This window comes from Nannobrachium achirus, assembly GCF_963921795.1.
Source record: "Nannobrachium achirus genome assembly, chromosome: 2".
In the NCBI taxonomy this organism is placed as follows: domain Eukaryota; kingdom Metazoa; phylum Chordata; class Actinopteri; order Myctophiformes; family Myctophidae; genus Nannobrachium; species Nannobrachium achirus.
In genome coordinates this window covers 46293652-46320968 of record NC_137811.1, presented here as the reverse complement: position 1 = coordinate 46320968, position 27317 = coordinate 46293652, and positions in this window count along the sequence as shown.

The following is a 27317-nucleotide window of genomic DNA, read 5'->3' as shown; positions in this document are numbered from 1 at the left end:
TAGTATTATTATTATTATTGGCAGATCCACAAGTTATGCAATGTGTACTGCTGTGTGTGTGTGTGTGTGTGTGTGTGTGTGTGTGTGTGTGTGTGTGTGTGTGTGTGTGTGTGTGTGTGTGTGTGTGTGTGTGTGTTATGAGCGATGCTGTGGACTGACTTCCATTCATAGATGTTTTTACATGTACACCAGGGGGGTACCCAAATTATTTTGGGGGGTCCCCACCCAGATGATTAACTTAACTCATACAGTGCCATCCGGCCACAAGGGGTGCTAGAGTGCCAGAAATTTCTCCATTGACCTTCTTTATAGCTTTCGTCGACCCTCTCCCAACTGGCCTGTGTTTTCACTCCGGTCAATCCTATGGGTGTCCAGAGGAGGAAGCTAGCTGACACGTAGCCAAAATGCTAACCCATTTAGAAGCCCGATCTAAAGCTATTTCAGCCGCAAAAAACTTTCTCATTGGGTCTGGGGACACAATCCGGAGAAAATCCTGTCTAAAGATGTGATTTATTATTGGAGTGGGCGGCGCGATTCGGCCGTTAGCGCGAATACGGCCCGTGGATGGCCGAGTTTAAGTCCCGGCCAAGGATGGACGTCTAGACCGGGGCTTCGTTGAGGCCTCCGATAAAATAATTCATTTTATTAAATATCCCGGACATGTTCGGGATAGGCACCCTGGAATACGTCGCGCCGCCTACAATGAACATTTGGTGAACATTGGGGGGGGTCTAAACTTTATTTTAAACCATTTTCAATGGAATAAATCGTCGGAGCATCTAGCGTCTCTCGTTGGTGAGCGCTGGGCGAGCCGGGACCACCCACGTTGCTCCAAGCAGCTCGGGGTAAGTAAAATAGCAAATAAAAAAATGTTTTTGATCCCGAATATACCGAACTAGTTCGGGATAGGCACTAAAAGGGTTAATGTGAACATTGTTTTCTCTCTCAACAGTAAACAAACCAACATAAACAGTGATGTCATTACGTGCACATCCCGCATCAAAAACTCATTCAAGTCACCCAGGGACTCATTCATGTCATGGTCCTGGGGTCCCGGGGATGCGCCTCCATTGGAGTCCATGTTAAAATAATTTACGTTGCGGTAAAAGAAAAAACTCCACAGACACCACCATTGTTTATGGGTGAAAGCATCCTACTTTACCCTACGTTAACACAAATAAAATCCACCTAGAAAGTCTTAAACAGGCGATAGAAACGTCAATGTTTTGATTCCACCGACGTCCGACGCCATTTTGCGCGCGTAAACTTTATATTGAGGACTCATAAAACTTTTCTGGGACCCATTTGAATGACCACCTGTGGGTCCCGGGACCCATTACATTGAAAACCTAGTAACATCACTGCATAAAGTTTAAGTGTATAGAGGGTATCTGCACATTTCTAAAGTGTCATTTTAAGAACTTTTAAAAAATGACAATATAACGCAAGAGGGGAGCACGACAATATATTGCAATATTGATGTTTCGCGCAGGACGTAATTAGCACAGGACGGAATTCATTATTAATATATATCAGACCAGATACCCATATATGGAGATCCCTGATACCCATATGTGGAGATCCATGTACATGGAGATATGGGCATATTGGTTGAATCGGCAGTTCTACAAAAAAAAATCATTCAACTGTACATTGTGCAAGTAGAGTAACAGCAGGGGAAGCAGCTAAGAACATACTGTAGGCAAAAGTCGGAGACATCATACATAAAATTCCTTTATGCCCATATATGGATATCCCTGCCTGTAGAGCCAGCCACACTGGTTAGACTGACATGGATAGGCTATAGGTTAGACTGCCATGTACACTATAGTGGCATTCACAGATATGGGCTTACTAATGACATCAGGTATCTCCATATATGGGCATAAAAGGGATTCTGTTAGTGTGGTTCCCCTGACATCACAGTGATGTCAGAGCGTGATGTCAAGCGTGTCAAACCAAGCGTTACACAGACGTTACACGGAGACAAGATGTGACAGTTCGCATACTGCGACCTACAGACGCAATAATGCTCTTCATAGAAATTAGAGTACCAATAGAGCAGCTTGGAATAAATATGCCAATACTCAGACGTTTAATGCAATTGAATATGACAACTTCCCATAAGTACTACTCTAGCACTAATACAAAGGAATCTAATAGACTCTCCAAGACCTACAGCTTAAGTCACCTACTGTATAATTGTCCAATTTACAAACAACCCCTGTGCGCCTAAGGTGACACTACAGTTTTGAGTGATTTAGATATGCAAAAATAAACAAGGAAATGTAGGGAGCATGGCAAAAAGGAAGGGAGGGGGGAGGAAGAGGGGATAAAGGAAGAAGAGGAGGAAGGGAAGGAAGTGCCTCTACAGCACACTCATAGAGACAGCCAATTGTTGAGGTTTTGACAGAGGCGGGGAGGGGCTGGACATAAAGTGGAGAAGACAGTTTCCATTACCCCTGGCGCCCACTGGAGAATAATTTGCTGAGGCTGGGTAAATTGTGATTTAAGAAGTGTAATGACGTGTAATAATTTTCTGTCAGTGTTGTCAGTTAGGAGACAGGTTCTCTACAGCGCAGGGGGGAGGTGAGAAGAACAGAGCGCTCCGCCACAGGAAAGCAGGAAGTTGGAAACAATCAAAACAAATGAAAGAGGACATTTTGTGAAATGTGTGCCGAGGTGCCTACAAACAAATCAATTATTGGCTAAACAAAGCCATGGGAAATGCTATAGCACAGAAACAGGTGTGGGAGTTAGATTAGCAAGCGCTTACGAGAAAACCTGCTGTATCACAAATTCCGTTCACTTTCTTCATTAATCTACTGAGAACGGCGAGGTCATAGTTGCCGGTAGTCACCACGGTAAGCAGTTAAAGGGGTTTCAAATAAGCTGGAAATTGCCCTTGTTGAAAATAAGTGTCCCGCTAATCCCCGTCCACAAAATCCCAGACAGGTTTCGTCTCAGCAGCATCTCTATCTATCATACCACCAAGGTAATATTCCTCCTAATCTGTCTCAGCCTCTCAGGTGGTGCTGTACAGTAAGGCCCAAAGAAAAGAAATGCAACTGTATTCAATTTGACTCCCTCGTAATGGCTTCAGAAGAAGATGTTTACAGAGTTGCTGGTTGTGCCTAAACAGGTTTATATCGGGTTCTGTTAAGTGTGACACGAAAGTTTAAACAAGGTGTTTGTGGTTGGTTGCCCTGCGGGGTTTGCTGCTCGTGAAGGTTCACAGATGGCTCACAAGCTAATTCGAATAACAGTGCCACTGAAAGTTTTAGAATGTTGTCGCATATCATTAGACAAAGTAATTCCCTTATTAATGTCATTAGGACTGTTATTTTTCATTCCACTACTCTGTTTACTTTGTCATTCCTACCGTTAATATTCATGCGTTGTAGGCTTGTGGCACAATACTGTTACTGTAATGTGATGCTTCCTCAGGCAGGATGACACATGATACAGTATAAAATGCATCTTAAACTGTGATATATTACAGATTTATTACACAAGATTACAGGGAATCTATATCAAATTGCTAAAAGTCTGAATTTGGAAACAACTTTAATGAGCAACCAGAACATACTCAAAAACAACAACAAAAAAGCATTTACTGTTATACTGCTGGGTATGAAATGGATCTTGAAGCAGGCTCCTGTAATCTCAGTTGAGAAGCTTGTTCAGTGGCTTTATTGTTAGAGAATCAATGAGGCAACCTGAGTGGCTGTGTGCTTGTTTCCCCATCCTTGGGGTCTCAGACCAACTTGATTCCATTATAATAACTGGTACTGCCCCCCCCCCTCTCTCCTCCACAGTACTACCATGGAACTACCATAGAAAGTGAGACTGCTCAGAATGTGCAAGGTGGACCACTGTCTTTTATTACACAGTATTATATAAGATTGATACGGGCCAAATTTACTACATCTATCCGTTTCAAAATCATTAGCATACCATTACATTATTTACTTGAGATGATAAACAAAGGCTGCCCCTAGGCTTACGTAGGTCAAGCTTTATTATCACAGCACCCAACCCAACTCTCTGTGCATTAAACAAAGGACTTTTATCTTTGACATATGTAATTTATGAAAAATAAAGCACCAGCCTTTCTGTTATTAACACCTCATCACAGGCTCCAATAGAGCACAGAATCGTGGGCTTTGAGTGATTATGTTATCACTTTTAGTGTACTGTTTTGCATAAACGTGCACAGGTTTAGAAGATGGAGCAGAGCAAAAAGAGGGACAGAGCGAGGTAGAGTTTATAGGCAAGATATTGTGTGTCAGTAATGGTATTGCCACTATGTAACTACATCTAAATGTAGAAAAAAAGATATCTAGTAAGCAGTTTCAGTTTACTTTGAATTGTAGCATTCCACAATCTACAGTTTGCATTAGCCTAAAGCATATGAAAGTGCAGGTGAGTAAAAAGAAATAAAAACAATTTAAGAAACAATTATTGTGAGTTGCAAAGTGTGACAATATATTGATAAAGGATAGCTAGGGGACAAGGGAGTTCAATTATTCAGTTCCATTTATCACTGAGTACTTGCAAGAGGGGTGTGTGTGCGTGCGTGCGTGCGTGCGTGCGTGCGTGCGTGCGTGCGTGTGTGTGTACATACTGGTCACAATTGATCCATTCAATGTCAGCTGTACTGTACAGACTGGACTGCATGTAACTACTTAGAATTTCCATCAAATTGTCATTAATACATTAGTACATGAGTAAGAAGCCTACAAAGTAATATTTCCATTCCCTCTCTCCCCCCCAGCCCAGCTGATAACTGCTCAGGACATACATCTGTTTATCACTGCAATATCTCTATTACAGCTTAACATGAATGCATTACGCATTCATGCAGAACACGAAATGTCATAAATCAAAATGAAAACGAAGGGGATTATAATGCAGCACAATGACTAAGCGACGGCAGCAACACTAATTCAACATCTAATGTGGTCAAAGGCTTGACTTTCTGCTATTTGTTATTACACTTTCAATACATTACAAGGACACTTCTCTTGCCTCACCCCTCTTGTTTTACCCCATGCTGTCCATAATCTCTCTCTCTCTCTCTCTCTCTCTGTCTCTCCCTCTCTCTCTCTCGTTCGTCGTCCTTTTTTTCTGAAACCAAAGTTGTTTGATTGTAAATTGTTGAAGTGCAATGGCTTGTCTCCTCCACTTTCACTCAGTGGTTGTAGTTGTAGCAATAGCAGATTAAAAACTCTGCCACACTACCCAACCGGTCTCAGCATACCATTAGCATATATATGAGATTTGAGACATTTTCTAATATTCTCCAGCAGGACTCATCTGTCATGGCCTGGTGATGAATTATAAAATGCTTGTTTGGGTGCGAGGGAGCTGGAAAAGTAGCCCTGTCCCTCCTCCCTCCCCACCCTCACCTTACTGTTATAACCTTTACTTTCCATTTGTAAAAAAAAAAAAGAAAAGAAAAAAGAAAAGAGGAGTGAAATCAATGTCGGGACATTTCAATAAAGAAGGGAGTTTTGTGCATGTTATTACCTATGCTATTATTAGTCACTATGTGTGGGAACTGTTCACAACTGCTATCTGTGATTTGCATAGGTGTCAGAGAGTTGTAGAGGAGGTGATTGGGGTGGAAGGAGTTGTACTGCCTGGCTATCGCTAGCCTTTTCTCAACAGGGTGGTACCAAAAACTATTTCACAACAACATATTGAGTTATTTGCTATACGATTAGTATACTGAAATACTGAAATAGACATCATTATTGAATGTTTTCAATAGCAATGTTAGTTACTAGTAAGACACCTCAGGGAGATGAGGTCGCGCCACAGTGATGTGGACATCTGGGATTGTGGACATCAGGGATCTCCATATATGGGCATAAAAGGGATTTGTTCCCCCTGGCATCACAGGGATCTCTCTAACAGGGAACTCCATATATGGGCATAAAAGGGATTCTGTTAGTGTGACATCACAGTAAAGCCAGAGTGTGATGTCAGAGCGGCAAACCCATTCTGGTAGAGTGGTTCCCCTGACATCAAAGTGACGTCAGAGCATGATGACATCATGATGACACATTTTTACGTTCTATGGGTTTGCCCATAGACCGTAAAAATGTGTACACGTCTGTCTACACACGGACAAACTGTGACATTTCTCATGGTAAACTGTGACCTTCGGTTGCAATCAGTTGTTTGGAAAGCATTGTTATTAGAACAGCAATGCGATGGGTTGTGAGCTTGTAGATCGGCTATTTTCGGCAAAGAGATTTAGAGCCCTAGCCGGGGGACCCCGATCAACTAAATATATGTAATGAAATGGTTACGGTCCGTTGCTAGAACTTTTTTAAGTCCTTAAAGTAGCACTCAGTTTCTGTTGCTATGAGTCAAACAAGGTAAACAAGAGCAACTCTCACCCAGAGCTATCCAAGAGACAATATTGTAATCTGTCACACCACCATAAAATACAGCCCTGAGCTACTATGTTAGACTTAAACTATAGACAGTCAAACACATGCACCTCGGGGCCTGGACCATGCATGCCCACATCAACATCTCTTTTACTGTCTCTATAATAGTGACCTTGATCTTTGACTTTTTCAACCCAAAACACTATCACCTCCTTGGGGCATTCTACTGGTCATTTCCACCAAGTTTCATAAAAGTCCACCAGTCTGTTCACCGCTTTTACCTTGATTATGACCTTATTCTATGACCTTTTTGACCCTAAAGTTAATCATCACTTTTGGGCAGCAATCTAATACTATACATACAGTATTTACATTACCCTACCATGCATTACTCTGAGCAGAGTAATGAATAGGAGTCGCATTGAGATTTTGTAAATTGTTCATTGAAAAATGAAATTATTCCTGAAAAGTGATAGGTGTAGCATATTTATTCCAGGGTTAATTTATGGGTTAACGATGTATACATACACGCAAAACATACCGGTAGGTGAATTTTTCCCCACGTAATTGTCTTAGTTGTTTCCATCACGTCTCAATGTTTGCTTCTCCTGGTATCAGGCTATGTCAGCACTTTTTGGACATCAAAGTGACAGTGTTTTAGGAGAATAATACCAAGATACAAGATACCCTTTTTATTTTATTTTATTATTCACTGTTTCACACATTGTACAGGGCCAAGACAAGAGAAAGAAGAAACCTCAGGAAAGATCAAAAGGACAATGTAGAGTGGCAGGAAACTAAAGGTAGGTCTCCAGCTTGAATCGGGTGCCATGGCATTGGTCCGACATTTCATTGTTCCTACATCCCATTAGTCCGAATCTGGTGAATGTTAACCTGGTGAAAATACAATGCCTAAACCTAAACCTAACCCTAACCTCAGTAAAACTATGCCTAAACCTAACCCAAACCCTAACTCTAACCTCAGTAAAACTATGCCTAAACCTAACCCTAACCAAATTAGGACTAATGAGATGTACAGTAGGACTAATGAGATGTACAGTAGGACTTATGGGCAGTCCCCCTTGAATCAAACCAGGTAAATTATGATCAAGGCACAAACCAGTTAGATACTGTGCACTTTGTTGTTGGCCTTAATTAAGTCAAAATACCCATTTATTTCTCATGCTAAAATGTTATACCTTTGATTTCATGTCTTCAAGAAGGGCATATTACTGCATCCATCTAATAAAGAAAAAGGTTTAAACCCCTTGCCGTGTGACACCAGTATAGCTAGTGGTACACATAATTTACCTCGGAGTGAGTTCAGCAGCCACATCGTGTGTGACAGGAGTGGTGTAATACTTTATAAAGCTTTATATTCCAACTCCTTGCAAACACACCATGCGTTAATTAAATGACTAAAAAGTGCAGTGGCCTGTGTCCTAAATTAATTGCTTCCTATTAGATTACACCATTGTAGATAGCCCAAGCCATATTATTAACATTGTTGTACATTCTCCTACATTCAATTTCCTTGAACATTATTATTGAGAGAAATCACTCTCCGTTTCCCTCTCTCCCTCTTTCTCCCTTCTCAAGACTGTTCCAAATTTCTGTCATGCAGCATTCTGCTTAGTTAATTAAAAGGGGCTAAAGTGCAGTGGCCTGTATCCTATTGCCATCAAATCCATAACTTAGAGAGAGAAAACATTTACATTAACTCGCTATTAATACCGCCTTTGCCGACTTTTCCATTCCAGCTAAGTATGATCTTGCACAATAATTGCTGTTGCCTATAAGACAAAAAGGCAAGGACGTCCACAAGGAGGAAGAAGAATTTTATGCTACTGTTAATTAAAAATGAACAAAAGTGCATCAGGCTGTGTCGCGGAAAACAGCCCATAAAAATATAGCTGACAATCTCCCCCCCTCTCCCCCTCTCCCTCTCTCCCTCTCTCTCTCTTTCTCATTCCTTTCATTTCAGTTTTCAATACTATCACACAAGGTAATGGAGTTTGGGGATGGGGACTTCTTGATAGCTGTCAGAAAGAAATAGAGAGAGAGGAAAGCAAGAAAATGCCTTGTATTTCTTTGTTTTTTTATATTAAACGACTAAGCTCAGCAGTCTGTATCCTATCACAGCTATTGCATCTATTGGATTGGATTATTTTACATTTTGATTGAAATGATGTCCGCGCCAGATAAAAGTGCAGACCCCAGCTGTTGTAATTGAATCAGGGTGGAGTTGTTTATTCGGTTGATCTACAGCGGTGATTCGCTTGTCCTAACACCCAATGCATAAAAGATCCACTCTTGTTTAACACACTGCTGATTAGATCTGTTTAAAATGGCGAAACAAGAGGCGTCCGTGTCTAGAGATGGGCAGGCATAAAGATAATACATATAACCGGCATGGGGAGGAGAAGCAGGAGCAGAGAATAGGAGGGGGCCCCATGCTCCCTGAGTCTCTCGATGAGGTTGAGTGTGCATGTGTGTGTGTGTGTGTGTGTGTGTGTGTGTGTGTGTGTGTGTGTGTGTGTGTGTGTGTGTGTGTGTGTGTGTGTGTGTGTGTGTGTGTGTGTGTGTGTGTGTGTGTGTCTTGCGCGTGCGAGCGTGCATGCTCTGGTGTCGTGGATGCACCATCTGCTTAACTTTCCATGTGTGACCAAAACTTTCAATAAATAAATTTCACATGGCACGGGTGCCAGATGCACAGGGGCCTTGACTGACAACATTTAAATAACAGTTAATGGGAAACAGGGCTATGTGTAAAAGCTTTGATGCTCGTCCTGCACCAACTGACTCAAGCTGGAATATAAAGCAGTCCCTGTGTGGTTGATGTGGCCATGCAGTGGCGGTACAAGTACAGACAAGGAAAGCAACCACTATACTGTAGAGTCAAACAGGCACTAGGGATGGGACGATACGCGATACTATCGTTTATCGTGATAAAAAACACTCGCGATAATCGTCCTCCGTCATGCACTGGGATCAATTCACGTTTTATTTGCCGACCTGCATATCCGGTACCACCTAAACCCTCTATAATTGGTAAAAGGTACTTATAATAATTACACGTACTTGATACAGTCTTTTTTTTTCACTCTACCAAATCTCTTTGCCAAAGAATAGCCGATCTACAAGCTCACAACGCGTCGCAACGCGGCGCGTTGTGAGCTTGTAGATCGGCTATTTTTTGGTAAATGTTCCACCCCAGGATAATGGATGTTTGGTAGATTATCACGATAATATCGTAAATCGCGGTTTCTTTGGTCACACTGATCGTGGTATGAAAATGTCATATCGTCCCATCCCTAACAGGCACACCAAATAAATCTATTAGAAAAGTCAATTCTAAGAATGTATGTTCAAAACCATTTCACATACCAATTTACCCCCAGATTGTTTTCATTTTTGAATGGCCGAAAGACACAGTTTGATGTAATATTATGCAGTGTTGTTATTTCCTCCACCGGGTTTAGTTTACCTTATTTATGAGGACTACTAAATGTATGCTATACAATGGATGGTTGCTCATCAAATAATGACTCTTATCACTTCGGAGTGGAACGCACATCCATCATGTTGAGAAAAAGGCGCAGTACGCCCCAATGCACAATGCATGCTGATTTCAATATCAGTCTATGGAAAGACCACATATGAAATAATAATAATCTACTTAGATTACAACAGCCCCCCACCCCCATCACCACAGCACGCACGCACGCACGCACACACGCGCGCACACACACACACACACACACACACACACACACACACACACACACACACACACACACACACACGGTAACTGTGTCAAGGGCATGCATGAGGGCTTTAGGTGTGTTTACATTTTCACATATCAACTATGTGACAAGAGTTCCGGTTTCAATTTAGGATAAACATAGATATCTGCCGCTTGTCTTTTCAACAATCCCAGACCAGTTTAAGGTAACGGGGGAGTGTACAGAGATAAAGAAACATAAATGTAATCAACTGCAATCTTATGAGAAGCAGCGGTTCTCTGCCTATAGTACATAAATCCAAACACATACCCTGTACCCCCACCAATACATAAACTAATACATATTGTCGCTGTCGGGTGGAAACCTTGTATGTCCAAACACCATGACTTCTCCAGGAAACTGAAAAAATAATGTGTGTTCCGCTGGATCCAATGTATTTAATGTTAAGCAACAGGCTCTTAATTATACCTTTCATTAGTTCAATTATTTATAAAACCCACAGACAATCTTTCACTTTCAAAATGGATCTGAAATAGCAGATCTACAAGCTCCCAATCTATCATTATGTAACACCTACTGTATATTATAAGCTTGTAGGTCGACCTTTTTTGCTATACTTCGTTAAATTAATTAGGAAAAACATAAACAAGTTGAAATATGAATATACAAGGTTTCTATGTGACAGCAATTACACGCAGGTTTTCATTTTGATAAAGGCACGGCAAGGAGTCTGAAATAGTTGTACTCTTGTTTTTCATGCAGAGCATCCCACATGCAATCTTTCACCATAGTAACTATACGTACTGGAAATACAGGAGAAGGACCATGTACTTTATGACCTGATTCTATCACCGTGACACACCTTGTCTAACCTCACACTGTTTATTTATTTATTTATTACTTATCACACTCATTAAATGGAATATGTATCTATTCTATACGTTAAACTTCAAAGCCACTGTAAGGTAAGATACTATTATACAGTAGTGTATAGTCAGTGTTATCATGAAATCCCATAGTGCATTGTAAAAATGTATTCTTTATCCATGCTTGTCAGGTTTAACATGCGGCAAACCAGCATCCAGAATACATATCAGTATTAAACTTCACTTTGGACACAAGAACACAGCCTAATCTTTGACATTTATTGAGGCACAGATTATGCGGACATTTGTCAGAAAGCCTAACCTTTGTTCCTCCTTGTCTATTTATTATCTTGTGTATTAAAGCCTTTGGAATCTGGGGGAGGATGAAAAAAAAGAAAGAAAGAATAACTGCATCAATGAAAGACGCAAGATCAGCGTCGCTGTCGGGCAGAAACCTTGTATATCACAATTCAACTTTCTACCTACTTAGTCATACAAGAGTGTTGCACAGAAGTGGCGAAGATAGCAGCTCTATAACCTCACGACGCATTATGATCGTCTATTTTCACTATTTTAAAATGTTTAAAAATATATTTATATATACAGTATATATTTATAAAATGAAAAAGGAACCGTTTTGGACATACCCGGTTTCCACCCGACAACAACATCATGTGTTTAATAATTTCTCATGCATCAGACGCTGTCGGGTCACCCCACTGTAATCAATCATCTCCATTAACGGTCATATCTTGTGCTCCGCCAGCCGTGACCCCTGGGCAGCTGAGCTCAGATTTTATCGCTGCGTGTGTGCCACGTTTTACTTTCCCTGACACCCCCATGTTGCTGTACAGCTCTCTCTGCTGTCCCCTCATGTGGCATTTTCGGTATCCTGACACCTCTGGCCGGCAGTGTTTCATTATGTACACCTATACTGCACAAATGTTGTCTTTCCATTGGGCAGTCTTTGCTTTATTTCAGATAGGATAGTACAGAGACAGGGAACAGAGGGCAGAGAAGGGGAAAACAGGTCTCCGGACGGAACAGAACGCACAGTATATCGTCGTTGTCGGGTGGAAATCTGCGAGGCGTTGTGTGCTTGTAGATCTGCTGTTTTCACTACTTTTGTGCGAGGGTCTTGTATGATGAAGCAGGGTTTTACTTTATGAAAAAACATACACATTTGAAACTTGGAGATACGAGGTTTCTGCCCGACAGTGACGACATATGCATTATACAGTTAAATCCTGGGTGTTTATTTCACTCCAAGAGTGAATAAAATGGAACCACATGGACCAACAAATTAAACCAAATGGACCCGTGATCCACTCGGTGAGTTAAAGTAACACTCAGGATTGTACAGTGCCTGCGGTCGACACATCCAGTCCATAACATGTTAGACTCCAATAATAAACCTTTCAGGAAACATGAATTAAGACAATGTTAACATATTGGACTACTGGAACACGACACATCTGGCAGGCCTCAGGGAGCATCTTTCAAAGCTGACATATTACCATGTTAGGTCAGATAGTCAGCTTGCTGATGTCGTGTAGCCATTGGTGTTTGTTCCGCGTAGACCCACTGCTCACTGTGGCCCCTGTGGTTAACCTGAACATGTTGGAGTACGGCTGGAGACATCCCATCAGCTGACACCTCTGACAATTAAATTGTACACAGATGGCTGACAGCAAAACATGAAGTTCATGTCTAAGTCTAATTATGTGTAATTCTGGGATATTTGTTTTATATAGGCTCAATATAGATTTGGGGTGCACAGAGAAAAGCAAAAAAAGTGCCAGGCAGAATTCATTCATTCCTGTCAATAGTGACCACTATTTTATATTCTCCTCGTTATATTGACTGTGACTCCTCTCTCACCTTGCCATAGGAAAAACAACAATACAATACATTGGTAGAGTTATACATACATACAGTATGGGACTCAAAGTCTTGACTCAAGTCTGATTGACTCAAAGTCAATCAGAATCAAGCAATGCAACTGTCCATTGTAGAATGGACAGAAGGAGTCTGAAGAAGAGCAATGTGCTCGAAACGTCACTAAACGCACTCAGGTGGAAGCAAAATAACAATTTCAAAGGGAGCTACAGTGTGCAAACTTAACATTTTGAGTGGTACTTCTGGAATGATGCTCCAACATCTGGCTTTGTCCATTTGTCCAAAGTTACGCCCAAGGTCACATTGGCCCTACATCTGGCCTAGATCTTTTCAAAAAGTCCCCAAAGTTTGTTGTATGCCCAGGGCTACATTGACCACGCTTCGCGGGACACTTAATGGAATTAACTCATAAATAGCTCCGCTCATTTCACTCTATAGGTGTGATTTTCTTCTACACATTCGACATCTGGCCTACATCTTTTCACAAAGCGCCCAAAATGTGTTGTACACCCAGGGTCACATTGGCCCTACATCTGGCCTACATCTTTGCACAAAGCGCCAAAAATTAGTTGTACACCCAGGTCACATTGGTCAAGCTTCACGGGATGCTTGATGAAACTAAAAAATGCAGTTCCTAGAGAAACTGCATGGGCTCGCTGAAAACACACACAAAGTATGGGTAGTACAAAATGTACACATCCGAGTTCTGTGGCAACATGCACAGGTGTAGAATATATAGCATCTTACCATTTATATTACCATAATAGAATGTTTTCCTAGTTATTTAAAGCACAGCCACATCCGAACGTGAATGGAATTGACTATTGACAAGATCTGTAGAGGCCGGTGTGGAGTAGATACAACTTGCAGTGAAATATTTTCTCTTCTGGCCAAAAAGTGTATTTTAGACATGAGATGCATGAGTGTTCCCACTATGGAAAGTAGGCTTTCAACATCTTTGTTTTGGTGAGTAGCGAAAGCTTAGTTTTTATTTTTAGCCTACTACCGACGAGAGGCCTAAGCTACCGCGGCTGTGAGCACAAGGGCTCATCGGTAACATAGCGTTAAGGAGAACTCCTTCTAACGATATGGACCAGAGCTAGGTGAGATGTGGCATACCTAGTCATCTAGTCATCAGATGGATTTCACAAGACTTTCTCCTCAGGCCAATGAGCCTTAACAACTTGGGTGCCAAACTCGTTCAGTAACGAGTTAAGGCCACTAGGGGTCACCCTGCCAAAAGGAGTTGTCTCGTTCCTGAACGAGACAACAAGGGGTTAACTGGTACAGCTCTGCGTGCATGCTGCATGCCCTGTGAATGACCCTAGTCCATACGTCACCCCGTAGCTCAGAGAGAGAGAGAAAATGGCGCGAGCTGGTTGCATTGATTTCCATTCTAGGCTGAAACATAAAAAGGGCTTTATCTGTGAATGAGGTGAAAAGAACGCCAGGGAAGCAGAGATCTGATTGTTTTCACGGCGACACCTTACCGCGATGGTCGGCCGCGGTTTGGATTTTAGTTTCGCGAGCGTTTGTAAACAAATGGATTTTCTTCCTCAATCGTCAGTGGACACTCACGTGCACACGCACGAAGCTTCCGAGGCTCTTCAAAATAAAGTGTGAGTGAACGGCGGCTGCAACAGCTAGAAATGTTAGAAACCTTGGCTTCCCATGTGTTAATGTCCTCTCAGACAATGGCATCTAACGCAGCGCGATATCATCATGTTGCGTGTGAGTCTGTGTGACTGTGTGTGGTGGGGGCCGCACACTTTAACTCTGCCAGGATTAAATTCATTTATGAGCCCCCACTGCCAGGCTCTAACCGTATTTTCGATCATATGCAGGGGAGGCTCTCTCCATTCCGACATGTCGCCACTCCGAAATTGACTTCTTATCGTCGGAGTGGCGACACTCCCATGGGGGTTCGGTTTAGGGTTAGGGTTAGAGATAGGGTTAGTGTCGGAATGGAGACATGTCGGAAAGGAGACATGTCGGAGTGGAGAGATGCACTCCATCTGCAGACGTGCGTGGGGCCACCGTGCGTTATACGATGTTCAAAGAACAGCATCGGCCACGTGTACGGGAGGATCTCTTGTAACGCTGGGCTGTGATGTCAGGGGAACCCCACAAACACAATCCTTTTATGCCCTTATATGGAGATCCATGGTGTCATCAATATTAAGCCCATATGTAACAGGACTTCATATGGGAATGCCCATATATGGAGGAAGACAGCCCATATCTGTGAGGCTGGTTCTACAGACAGGGATCTCCATATACTGTATGGGCATGAAACAGATGTCATAGACGTCATAGGATTTTCACATAACGAATAACTGGGTAAGCATGTTTGGGGTCTCACAGCATATCTCCATATTTAGTACATGGATCTCCATATATGGGTACCAGGCGTCTCCATATGGGTAACTGGTCCGATATACATCACTGGCCAGATGGCCAAGACATGGCGCGACCTCGCCCTTTAGGGTGAGGTCGCTTGTCGCCCTTAGGTGTCTTACTGGTATGTGAAACTAGCATGAATAAAAATCGAATTCGTTTTGTGTAATTTATTATTCTTTGGAATGGTAAAGAAAACGACAAGTGCGACCTAATATATAATGACTTTTGTCATTTCTTATATATTTTCACTCTCACACATACTGTACACATTCTCCTCTCACATACATAGGCCTACTCTCACATAATAAGATATAGTATAGAACTCTCACATAGCATAAAGTTGATATACATTTTGTTGTAACTTGCTGGTAGTTCAACTACAAAGGGGGTACTTTGAAGGAAATCTAATACATTACAATTGCAGTGCAGATGCACACAACAGCACTCTGGTGTTTCAAAGTTAACAGTAACACCAGATTGTGAAATTATATCACTTTCAACTTAGAAACTACCATTAGTTCGACACAAGAAGGTTGCAATAACTATAGATGTTGCTGCTGGTTCAACAAGGAGCAACAGTGCCCCTTTTCGTGGCAAGGCATGAAAACACTTTCTGGCACAGAAAGATATCTCAATTAATAGCACCTGGGCTGGACATCTCAATCCAGCTAAACCTCAGGGTCAAACCTTTGGAGTCTCACATCATGTCATTCCTGCAGGAAAAGTTTAGTCGTTTTATATTGTATTCTATCTCAAGAAGTAGAGTAGCTAGGAACTTACTTTAACATCTGGGTTGAAGCTGACAAGTTGGCCTTTCCATCATGCTCCCCGTCGCGCTAATTGCGTTGTAATCCAGCATTGAACCGCGCACTTCATTTTTGGTAAGTAAATCAATAAATCATTGTTCAGCTGTTTCTGTCCATTTCCAATGAGACAACACAACCGGGTCCGGAAAAGTCACATGACGAGATCTATGACAACTGGGTCCAGAAAAGTCACATGACGAGATCTATGACCAATGAAAATGTCTAAACAATTAACCATTCTCATCATATAGCCTACTGGTTGAGATGTGGAAATAAAAAAATAAATACTTGTGGGTCTGATATACAGTACATGATTGTTTATAGCCTATAGCCTATTTTCACTCTCACATACATACATTAGCCTATACTAGGCTACTACTAAGTTTTTGGTCATTTTTCATAGTTTAACTACTCAAGCTTCAATTAGGCTATAGTGTGTGCCAGCGGCTACGTCATTGTAGTCCTTAGCGGCCATTTCTTGGGTCAAAACACAGGTGTTTCAATTGTTTGATTGCATAGAACTAATGCTATAGTCTAATCAGAACACCTGTGTAAAGCCCTTTGCACACAGGCGCGTTTAACCGCACGGATAAAACGGACAACGCACAATGATTCTCTATGACCTCATGCACACCGGCTCCGAATTAGCCGTGCGACGATTGGCTGCCGCTGTGCGTTTTTTCTCGATCGAACCCAGTTCGATTCGTGCGTCTTGTCGCATGCGGTAAAAAACTCATCACTCCTTTTATGACTCCTTTTTGGATCCGCAGCGCCGATTCCTCACAGCCTTGCACACCAAATCCAATGCGTTTTATTCATGCCGCAAACGAAAAAAACGCAACTGTCCTGTGTGCAAAGGGCTTAAGGCTGTGTTTACCCAAGAAATGGCCGCTCTTAGAACTACATTTGGCACACCCTATACACACACATGCACACAGTAGGCTACTGTGTTTTAATTGTTTGTATTGTATGGGCTACAATTAGCCATAGCCTAAATCATAACACCTGTAGACGTCGCTAATATTCGGACGTTACGTCTCCACAGAAGTTATACTGTGTCCTCGAACCACCACATGCAATGGCAAAATAACACTGCCCTAGCCAGTGCTGCATGACTTTACATAGCATGGCATGACATTGACATGGAGCACAGGTCTCTGCCAGGTCAGGTAGCTTATTGTGGGTGTGATGAATACTCAGAATTAAAGAGGTCAATCAGGATGTAGGCCTACTATGAAAAAATCACACCTGGTCTGAAGTTAGCATTGCTAAAGGCCTGTTCATACTCTCTCCAAAACCGAACTTTTCGTCGGAAAGGTCCGGTTCAACTACAAAACGTCATCATTCGGAACTTCTGAAAAGCATTAGGCCTACCCCGAATTAGAGTTTGGAAAAATGCACGTCAGAAAGTCGGAACTTTCTGACGAAAAGTTCGGTTTCGGATAGAGTATGACCTTTTGTGTCCCATCCCGGCAACTACGCTAGTACTGGTAGCAAACACAGTTAACTCTTTTTTTCAGTGTAAGTTTTTATAACAAAACATCTGCATTGTACCCAAGAGCCATGCACATCAAATAATGTGGTATTAAAACATAAAATAATGTTTTTAGTTGTCATTGCGACCGAAGGTCGCATATACTCTGAAAAACCGTGTCGCTTGAGTGACCTTCCTTCCTTCCTTCCGTAACCTTCCTTCTGTAACCTTCCTTCTGTATGGGAGTGATGTCAGTGTGATGTCAGCGAGTTGTGACATCACTTCCTGTACGGGGCGGCTACACGAAATGTGGATAACACTATATATGGAGATAGTCCAGTCCATCATGTCATATGGGACTACCATCATTGACAGTAGCCAAAAGAGAAGGATACACAAGACTAAGAAAGACAAAAAAAGAGAAGAATAAAAAAGAAAAAAAAGGAGAGGAGGATAAAGATACCAAAAGGAGAGAGAAGAAAGGGTGGATGAGGTACAATGTGTCTCAGAAAAGAAAATGTAACAAGGAGGTGGCAACGGGGCAGCTAGATAAAGTTATTAGGCCTGGATCTGACTTTAAGTCGACGCACAGGATTCCAGAAGTGTAGCGCTTATTCGCTCTTGTATCAAACTGGTACTCGAAACGTTCTTAGAATTTAATATATATTTTCTAAAGTAAATATGGGGGCGGCTGTGAAAAAAAGAGAAGAATAAAAAAGAAAAAAAGGAGGAGGAGGATAAAGATACCAAAAGGAGAGAGAAGAAATGGTGGATGAGGTACAATGTGCGGTATCCTCCTTGTCAAGCTCGACGTTGGGCATTTGGACCTATACATGGAGAAATGGAGCAAACCTGTTTGGCCTAAACATGGAGATGTGGTACAGAATGACTCATATATGGGCATAAAAAGTATGTCATGTGACATCACTTCCTGTACAGACAGACAGACAGCCATTGACTCCGGCCCAACAATGGCTACTGTCTATGACGGTAGTCCCATATGACATGATGGATTGGACTATCTCCATATATAGTGTTCTCCACATCTCCATGTTTAGGCCCTATCGCTCACACCCTTGGTGGGGTTGGCGATAGGGCCTTTCTGTGTGGAGTTTGCATGTTCTCCCCGTGTCTCCTAGGGTTGATACCCTCACAAAAACATGAACAAACTCCCCCCAGAATGACAACTAGAATCGTCAGAGAAACGCTGTGGTTGGCCAGATAGTCAAGAATTGGCGCGACCTCGCCCTTTAGGGCGAGGTCGCATGTCACCCTGAGGTCGCATTCCACCCTCAGGTGTCTTACTAGTTTAAGTTGTGATAGTACAAGCATTGATATATAGCCTAAATTGTAAATGGTGCATTTACTGTATAGGCCTATAGCGTCTTTATCCAAGGCGCTTTACAAGGAAGGCACCAACAACTCTTATCTGCTAGTGATGCCTGACCACTCGTTTAGTGGTCACAGATATCAGAGATCCACACTGTAGTCATGTCATTTTTCTATATTGATCCCAAGATCCACATCATTCTGGTTTCTTTTTTATTGAGGTTCTGAGTAGCTGCCCATAAGTCCGAAGGTTCATTAGTCCGAATTTAGTTTAGGGTTACTGAGGTTAGGGTTAGGGTTAGGGTTAGGGTTAGGCATAGTATTCTTAACAGATTCGGACTAATGAACCTTCGGACTAATGATCCTTCTAACCAATGCCATGGCACCGAGGTTCTGCTACAGTGAATGTTTGCTAAACATGGTTATGAAGACAAATTGAACAAAGTTATCTTTTATTACCAGCTTGAAAAGCTGGTTAACAGATAGTCATTGGTATTGACTATGTGCACTCTGCGTGTTCTTGGTGTAATGATACTGTAGACATACTGTACTGTACCTGTACTAGCTCTGGTCCATAGCTTTAGAAGGACTTCTCCTTGTCTGTAGTAACAAATAAAAACTCACCAAAACAAATATGGTTCTAAGATATTGAAAGCCTACTTTCCTTAACACATTGGCTGCCCCTAGATGAAGCCAGAGTTATCCCCTCTGGCTGTTCAGGTCCACCACCATTCTACGGCCCTGCTGCGTCAGTGCATGCGTAATGACGTCACTTGGTCACATGACCGTAGTCAGGAAGTTTTGTTCTTCCACCTATAGGCCAGTGTAGCATTTAGCTATTGTTTGCCGATCTAATTTGGTCATGTTTCCAGCCACGCCCGGAGTTTTAGCCATAAAAACAAACATCAGAGATAAAGGGCTTTAATGATGGGGAAATGCATTGGAGTATATGGAGAAAAACGGCCGCGCGATGCTCTCAGCGTCCAATGGAAACAACCCGCGGTGATTGGGCAACATCCAGGCGTAGCCCCGACCTTACGGTGAGATTTAATATTGCTACTGTAAATACAGTAAACGCGTCTAACGGGTCGTGGGCCTCCAGCGACATCAAAGAGTTTGACGCGTGGGCACTCGCTGAGAAGAACACTCGGAGCCCCCCACCTCATGTCTAAAATAGACCTTTTGGCCAGAAAATTAAATATTTCACAAAGTTTTAGCTACTCCACACCGCCCTCTACAGATCTACCAGATTTTGCCTTCCGGTGAAATATTTTCTTTTCTGGCTAAGGGTATTCATACTCCACTTTTTACTATGATATGGCAGGCAGGGGGAGGCATTATTGAGACCAGGATTACTGCATGTTTTTGTGAGGGTATCAACCCTAGGAGACACGGGGAGAACATGCAAACTCCACACAGAAAGGCCCTATCGCCGATCGTTTTTTTCTTCTTTTTGAATGAATCTTAAAGAAAATCACCTGCCTGTTGCCTGTTATAACTATTGAAATCTATCCAAATTTAAAAAGTTATGTGTGCAAACATTAATAGGTAGGCCTATATGCTGGCCGTTTTAAAACTTTACATTATAGTCAGTGGCTTTGGTTCATTGGGATTATAAAGACTGGTACACCTCAGAAAAGGAAAACTGTAACACAAAGAAACAGCCATGCATCATAGAGTACACCTGAAGCTGCTGTGGAAATGTTGTTTTTTCCTCCGCCACTCGAGGGAGTTGTTTGGGAAGTCCTGCAGCATGATTTCAAGACGAATCCAGGTCGAGCTGGTCGACTGACTTTCATTGTAACCTCTTCAAGTGTTCCACATGTTGAAATGTGCCTGGGTCAAGAAATAATTATGTGTAGGCCTACAGTACACCAGGGGTCTTCAACGTTTTCAGTCCAACCCCTTAGTTGAGAGAGAGATGAAGCAGGGACCCCCACAACCTTTTCATAGATTCCATATACAGTAGTTTAATCGTTTGACAGCACAATCATCAGTGTATTTTGGATTCATGTCAATTTGTGTTTTTAGATATTTAACCACTTGAACCTGTCAATTAATAAACTTGACCTTTCAGTCTGTACTTAGTCTGCTCTTTTTACCCTCATATACCAAACCTCTTTGCTGAAAATAGGGTATCTACAAGCTTGTAGATCTGCTATTTTTGGCTAAAGTTATCAGAATATGGACACTAGGGTTCAAGTGCATGGTTAATATCAAAAAGGAGAAAAAAAGTTTCTATCACTCAAAGATGTGGAGGCCCCCCTGTAGTAACTCTGGGAACCCCCTGTTGAAGACCCCTGCTGTACACTACAGACAGCCAGTGATCTGATTCCAGATACTTAATTCATGCAATCATTTGAAACATCTATTCCATATTAGCCACTATACCAACACTGGTAAGTCATGGGAAAGATGAGAGAGAAAATGACCAAATAAGATATCTGCTTCAAACCAGCACTCACTCACTCACGCACGCACGTACACACGCACGCACGCACGCACGTACGCACGCACGCACGCACGCACGCACGCACGCACGCACGCACGCACGCACGCATGCACGCAAGCACACACACACACACACACACACACACACACACACACACACACACACACACACACACACACACACACACACAATTGGATTGCAATAAAAAAAAAACACAAAGCGATAATGTGGAAATGTTAACAGCACACAATTAAAAATGTGATTTATGTTCCGTACAGCTGTTAAATGACACTGCGGCCCAACAATATCGATTTCCATATCATTAGCATAATAGTTTTATTGTGGTATAATTACTGAATAAAAAGCCACCTACCTGGCAAGCCTTTACTGCGTATCAGGGACTCTTAAACGAGCAAAATGTTGCCTCACACAAGTAACATGGGTCAATTGCAGCCGGGGATAGTCAGGGGTAATGATTAGATCATTAAAATTTAGTCTATGCTTCGCAGAGCATAGAGAAAATTAACTTCCCCCCACCAAGCTCATTTTTCTGCTGAACATGAAATAATGATTTTCTGCCAGTATAATTACAAAGCTAACATCTGATAGAGTCAGCATCCAGGGGGGATTATCACATGCATGAGTATTAGACCTCATTACCAGCTTGACTGCAAAATTATTACATCTTGTAATTGGATGGCGAGATTTATACACAGATTGGGCCGGGGTTCCTCGGTAAGATTGTAATTACAGGCTTCGCTGGTTCGCTACTTATCACACGGCGTGCAGGAGGGAGGAGGCCCAAACACAAGCAAGAGGAGGGGAGGGTAGAACCGTTTCATTAGGCTGCGTAACCCTATCAATGGTAAAATGGCAATGGGGCCAGGCAGCATGGATGGCTGGGGCGAGCGGGTAACATCTTCCTTCTCTCTCTCTCTCTCTCTCTCTCTCTCTCTCTCTCTCTCTCTCTCTCTCTCTCTCCTCTCTCCGTGTCTGTCTTCCTCTCTCTACCTCTACCTCAATTTATTAGGCCAAACAGAGGAGCTGTTTGTGGAGGGGATTGTGGGGAGGGGGGAGAGAGAGAGTGAGAAAAGGAGGAGGGAGAGGGGTGGGGGGTGGTGGAGGGGCACATTTATTATTACCGGGGTTCCTCTCTCTGACAAATGGGATTTCATTTGTTTAACCTCCGCTGATCTATTCTGGCGAAACGTATAAACAAGCCATCCGTTTTTTTATGACCGCCGTGGAGCCGACGCCTCAATTATCTAAAGGCTAACTGAGTGTTAAAGTGAGCCATCTGCCAGTGGGAAGCCCATTGATTTAATTTGCCTCGTGGTTTTACCCCCGTGCAACCCTGGCCCCACTTTGTGCCTACAGAAGAGACAACGGATGCACAAGTCTCCCCATTGAACTTGAGTTCAGAGAGAAAGTGGTCAGGGTACGTGTATGGCAGGCAGGCAGATGCTGTGTTTTGCTGTTTGGGAAAGGGCAGCATGTGTGTTTGCACACACATAAACACAGTTGTCACGACACACTCAATCAACAATTATGGTGTTTATATTGTTCCTCAGTCAAATCTTCCACATCATATTCTTACGCACACGAAAGAGGGGAGGATCAATCCTGTAGGCCTACATTAGTTTACATTTGACAAGAAAAGGAGTTAAGTTGCCAATGGAGAGAACACCTTTCTTCTCTTGCAACCCCCTAATCTCTGCCTGCCTGCTGAACCGATATGCCTCTGTGTGTGTGTGTGTGCGCGTGCGCGTGTGTGTGTGTGTGTGTGTGTGTGTGTGTGTGTGTCTGTGTGTGTGTGTGTGTGTGTGTGTGTGTGTGGTGGTGCTTCTGCGGTGACACACACACACACACACACACACACACACACACACACACGCGCGCGCGCGCGCGCGCGCACCAACACACGCGCACGCACGCACACACACACATGCACGCACCAATCACTCAGCCAGCGGTAATGGAGTTGTTATTAGAGTCCATTACAAAGAGGCAGGCTGGATCAATGGTGGTATCAGTGTTCACAGACGCATGTGGCTCAATCCCATGCAGATGCATAAATGACGATGTATGGACAAATTAAGGTGTGAGGGTAAAATTATTAGTGTTAGTTTGACTCTGAGAGAGAATAGCCTACAAATCCAAATGAACCCATAATGTTTCATTTGTTTTCATTTGCGCAATCTTGGCATTACAAATGGATGAATTAACACTGAGCAGTTTGTGTGTTACGATGAGAGGGTTAGGGTCATATTTATCCATCACTATTTGGTGAAAACATTACAACATACATGAAGTTCATTTCAAAAGGTGGACATGTCAATGCAGAGCAAACCTTCAGGATAAAAACAAAAACATTGAGACAGAAATGTTTTTATTTCAACAGATTGAATTGTTTTGTCTAAGGGTTCTTTTTGGCTACTGTGTCCTTGCAAAATACGAATAACTGTGTGTTAATCAGGTTCTCTCGTGGAATTGCTACTTACTGTACAGCTAAATACTGAAGGCCTTGGGTTCCGCAAGGGGGTGGAGCAACGCTGCCAGTAACTGTTGCATGCAATACATGGGTTCAATACATGGGTTCATCTAAAGGGAGCAGATTCTGCCAATAATCAGTCAGTCAGCCGCTGGTAGCTGTGTAAGTGTTATTGGCAAGCAGATGAGAGGAAATCCTTTTAGGTGTCACTCTATCCCTCTCTCAGCAGCTGTAAAAAAAACACATGCTTTACGGCTTTAGACACCAAATCTATCCACTGACACTTGTACACACTGTAGACACATGCACATACCCCTCATGTACAACAACCTTAAACTTAAATATTCTGCACTTGACAGTGTGTGATGTCCTTCTGCTGATCTCAGAATTTAGTTTGATTAGATCTAGTTACAAATCCCATTATTTTCTCACTTGAAGTCTGTCTGTCTGAGCCCACAAATTTCATCCAACACACTTTGCCAATTTCTTCAGTAAGCAACAGTAAGCTACACAGACTGTGGCACAACTATTTTGGAAACTATGGTCAGTTACATCCAGTTGTGAATTTAGTAGAAAGTAGTCGAAATTCCTCAAGTTACAATGTGTTTGATGTACACATTGCATTGGACACAAGACTGACTGGTCTGTATGTCTGTCTTGTCTTGTTTTCTTTCTTTCTTTCTTTCTTTCTTTCTTTCTTTCTTTCTTTCTTTCTTTCTTTCTTTCTTTCCTATAATCACTGACCAGACCACCCTTCACTCTTTCTCCCCATCCTCATGCATCTTCATCCCACTATCCAGCCACTATCTCTCTTGATCCATGCAGTCATCCCTCCTTCCTTCTCTCTGCACTCCATTCCTGCTGTCCCCCTCTGTCTTACCCTCTAGCTCTCTTCCCTCTCTCTCTCTCTTTCTCTCCCCCACCCTCTATCTTGCTCTCTCTCTCTCTCACTCCCCCCCTCGCTCTCTCTCCCTCCCCAGAGTCAGTCATTTGGTATTTAAGTGGAATTGGGCCCATTAACCCTGCCAGCTTGTGTCTCCTTTGCCCTCCATTGATCAGAATGCACACTGGAGATATTTTATTACTGCCACTGGTGATGAGGGACTGACTGAAGCAGGCCTCAGCTCTTCATCTTCTGTAATGAAGGGATTGGGCTGTGTGTGTGTCTGTGTGTGTGTGTGTGTGTGTGCGTGCGTGCGTGCGTGCGTGCGTGCGTGCGTGCGTGCGTGCGTGCATGCGTGCATGCGTGTGCATGCACATGTGTACACTTGTGCATTAGTATGTGGTTTTTTATGTCTGCCAGTGCATGTGAATGTCTGTACTCACAGGATATTGGAGTGGACATAGAGAAGTTGTTCCCCAGGGAACTATCAGGGGTTATTATGCAGTGTTAGTGGTACTGGCTGGTAGTGGCTGCAAAAAATACATTTTGGTTCTTCCCGCCAAAGGGACCAAAGGGCTTCTTTTACATTTTACATGATTATCTTTTATCTAATTATGAAATAATATTTTGTATCTAGAAGTGTGCTCCTCTGAGCACAGGTCTCCGCCAGGCCGGGTTGCCTATACCAGGCAGGACAGGAAGGAAGCCTTAGCCAATTGGAATGGGATATGAAAAATCGGATAATATTTACTGATTTCTGTGAGTTTTGGACAACATTTGTAATGTAATCAGACACAAATAGGGCCTATAAGATATCATGATCCAAGGAATCCAGGAAAAATAATAATGTCGATTTTGAAGTGGGCAGTTGTAGCGCCACCATGAGGAGATTAGAACATTTTTGGCATTTTACAGGGGCCAGTTTCGAGTTGCAGGCACCTGTAAGTGTTCTTTCAGAGCGGTTTTAAAGGAGGGTAGGGATTTACACTCCTTTAAGGCCGTTGGTAGGGCATTCCACATTTTTGTGGCATAGCAGGAGAACAAATGTAACCCGTTGAGACAAATCTGGGTTCAATGTGATTAATGCCTCTGGTGTAGGAAGTAGTTTGACAGGTATAAGAGAATCTGTCTTGTCTTGATCACATGACTACAGAGATAATGATACCAATTTGAGTGAGGTTTGGACAACATCTGTAGGAGTAGTAACAAAAAAGTCTCATGGTGGCGCTATACCTGGCAGATCTGAAATACAATTGGGTGGAGATTCTTCCTTGGCCGTGTGCCACTTTGAAAGCCAATCATAGTCAATTGGAACAGAATCCCAAAAATCGGACAGATGGCTTGTTATGTCACCACCATGTGGCCGAAAACATAGTCGGCCATGCCTTTGGCCTGGCGGAGACTATAATATTCGAATAGGAGAGTATTCTGCATGCATGTCTCTCCCCATCTCTTGCCCCCTCTTTCCTGTCAACCCCCCCCCCCCCCCCCATCAACAAAGGATACATAGAATGCTTACACTTATTTTAGACTTTATCCTTACACATTTTGTGTCTGGTTTTGCCTCTATTCGTGATTAATTTACTACTGTGACCTACCATATTAATTCTTATTATCTATATACTTTGTTATAACTTGTAAGTGAAATAGATATATTTTAAAATCTAATAAAAGTGATTATTATGACATGACATCATACAGTAATTGGTTCCTCACAGCTGAGTGTCACCATTCAGCATATTGCACAATGGATGACTGAGGTGCAAGGTAAACTATATAGATTTAAATGGCTGAATCACTCCCTGTTCCAGCACTGAAAGGGCGGGACAGGTATATGAATGAATGGTGGGATGGTTTGCGGTGGAAGGCAGAAGATGTACTACGGCGCATAGATAAGATTCATCCATAGCTATAGGGATGGGACGATATGACTAATGTCATGTCACGATTATTGTAACCAAAGAAATTGCGATTTACGATACTATCGCGATAATCAAAATATCCCCAACATCCATTATCCTGGGGCAGAACATTTGCCAAATAATAGTAGATCTACAAGCCCACAAAGCTCCGCGTTGTGAGCTTGTAGATCGGCTATTTTTTGGCAAAGAGATTTGGTAGAGAGCGGGGAAAAGGGTTTATGGCACCGGATATGCAGCTCGGCAAATAAAAGTGACTTGATCCCAGTGCATGACGGAGGATAGTTTCACGATTTAAATCTTCACGATACGATAATAGCGATTACCGTCCCATCCCTATCCACATTTTAGCTTGACCATCACAAGCTCATGCCTTACAAGTTGTCATTTTTTGTTAACCAGTGATATGAGCCACTCTCCCTTCTCTCAACTCTCTCTCTCTCTCTCTCTCTCTCTCTCTCTCTCTCTCTATCTCTCTCTCTCTCTCTCTCTCACTTCTCTCAACTCTCTCTCTCTCTCTCTCTCATCTCTCTCTCTCTCTCTCTCTCTCTCTTCTCTCTCTCTCTCTCCCTCCCGTGTCTAGTCTTGCCACTGCCTATATCCCCAAGGCAGGATTGCAGCACTGACAGTAGATGAGCTATTGAATGA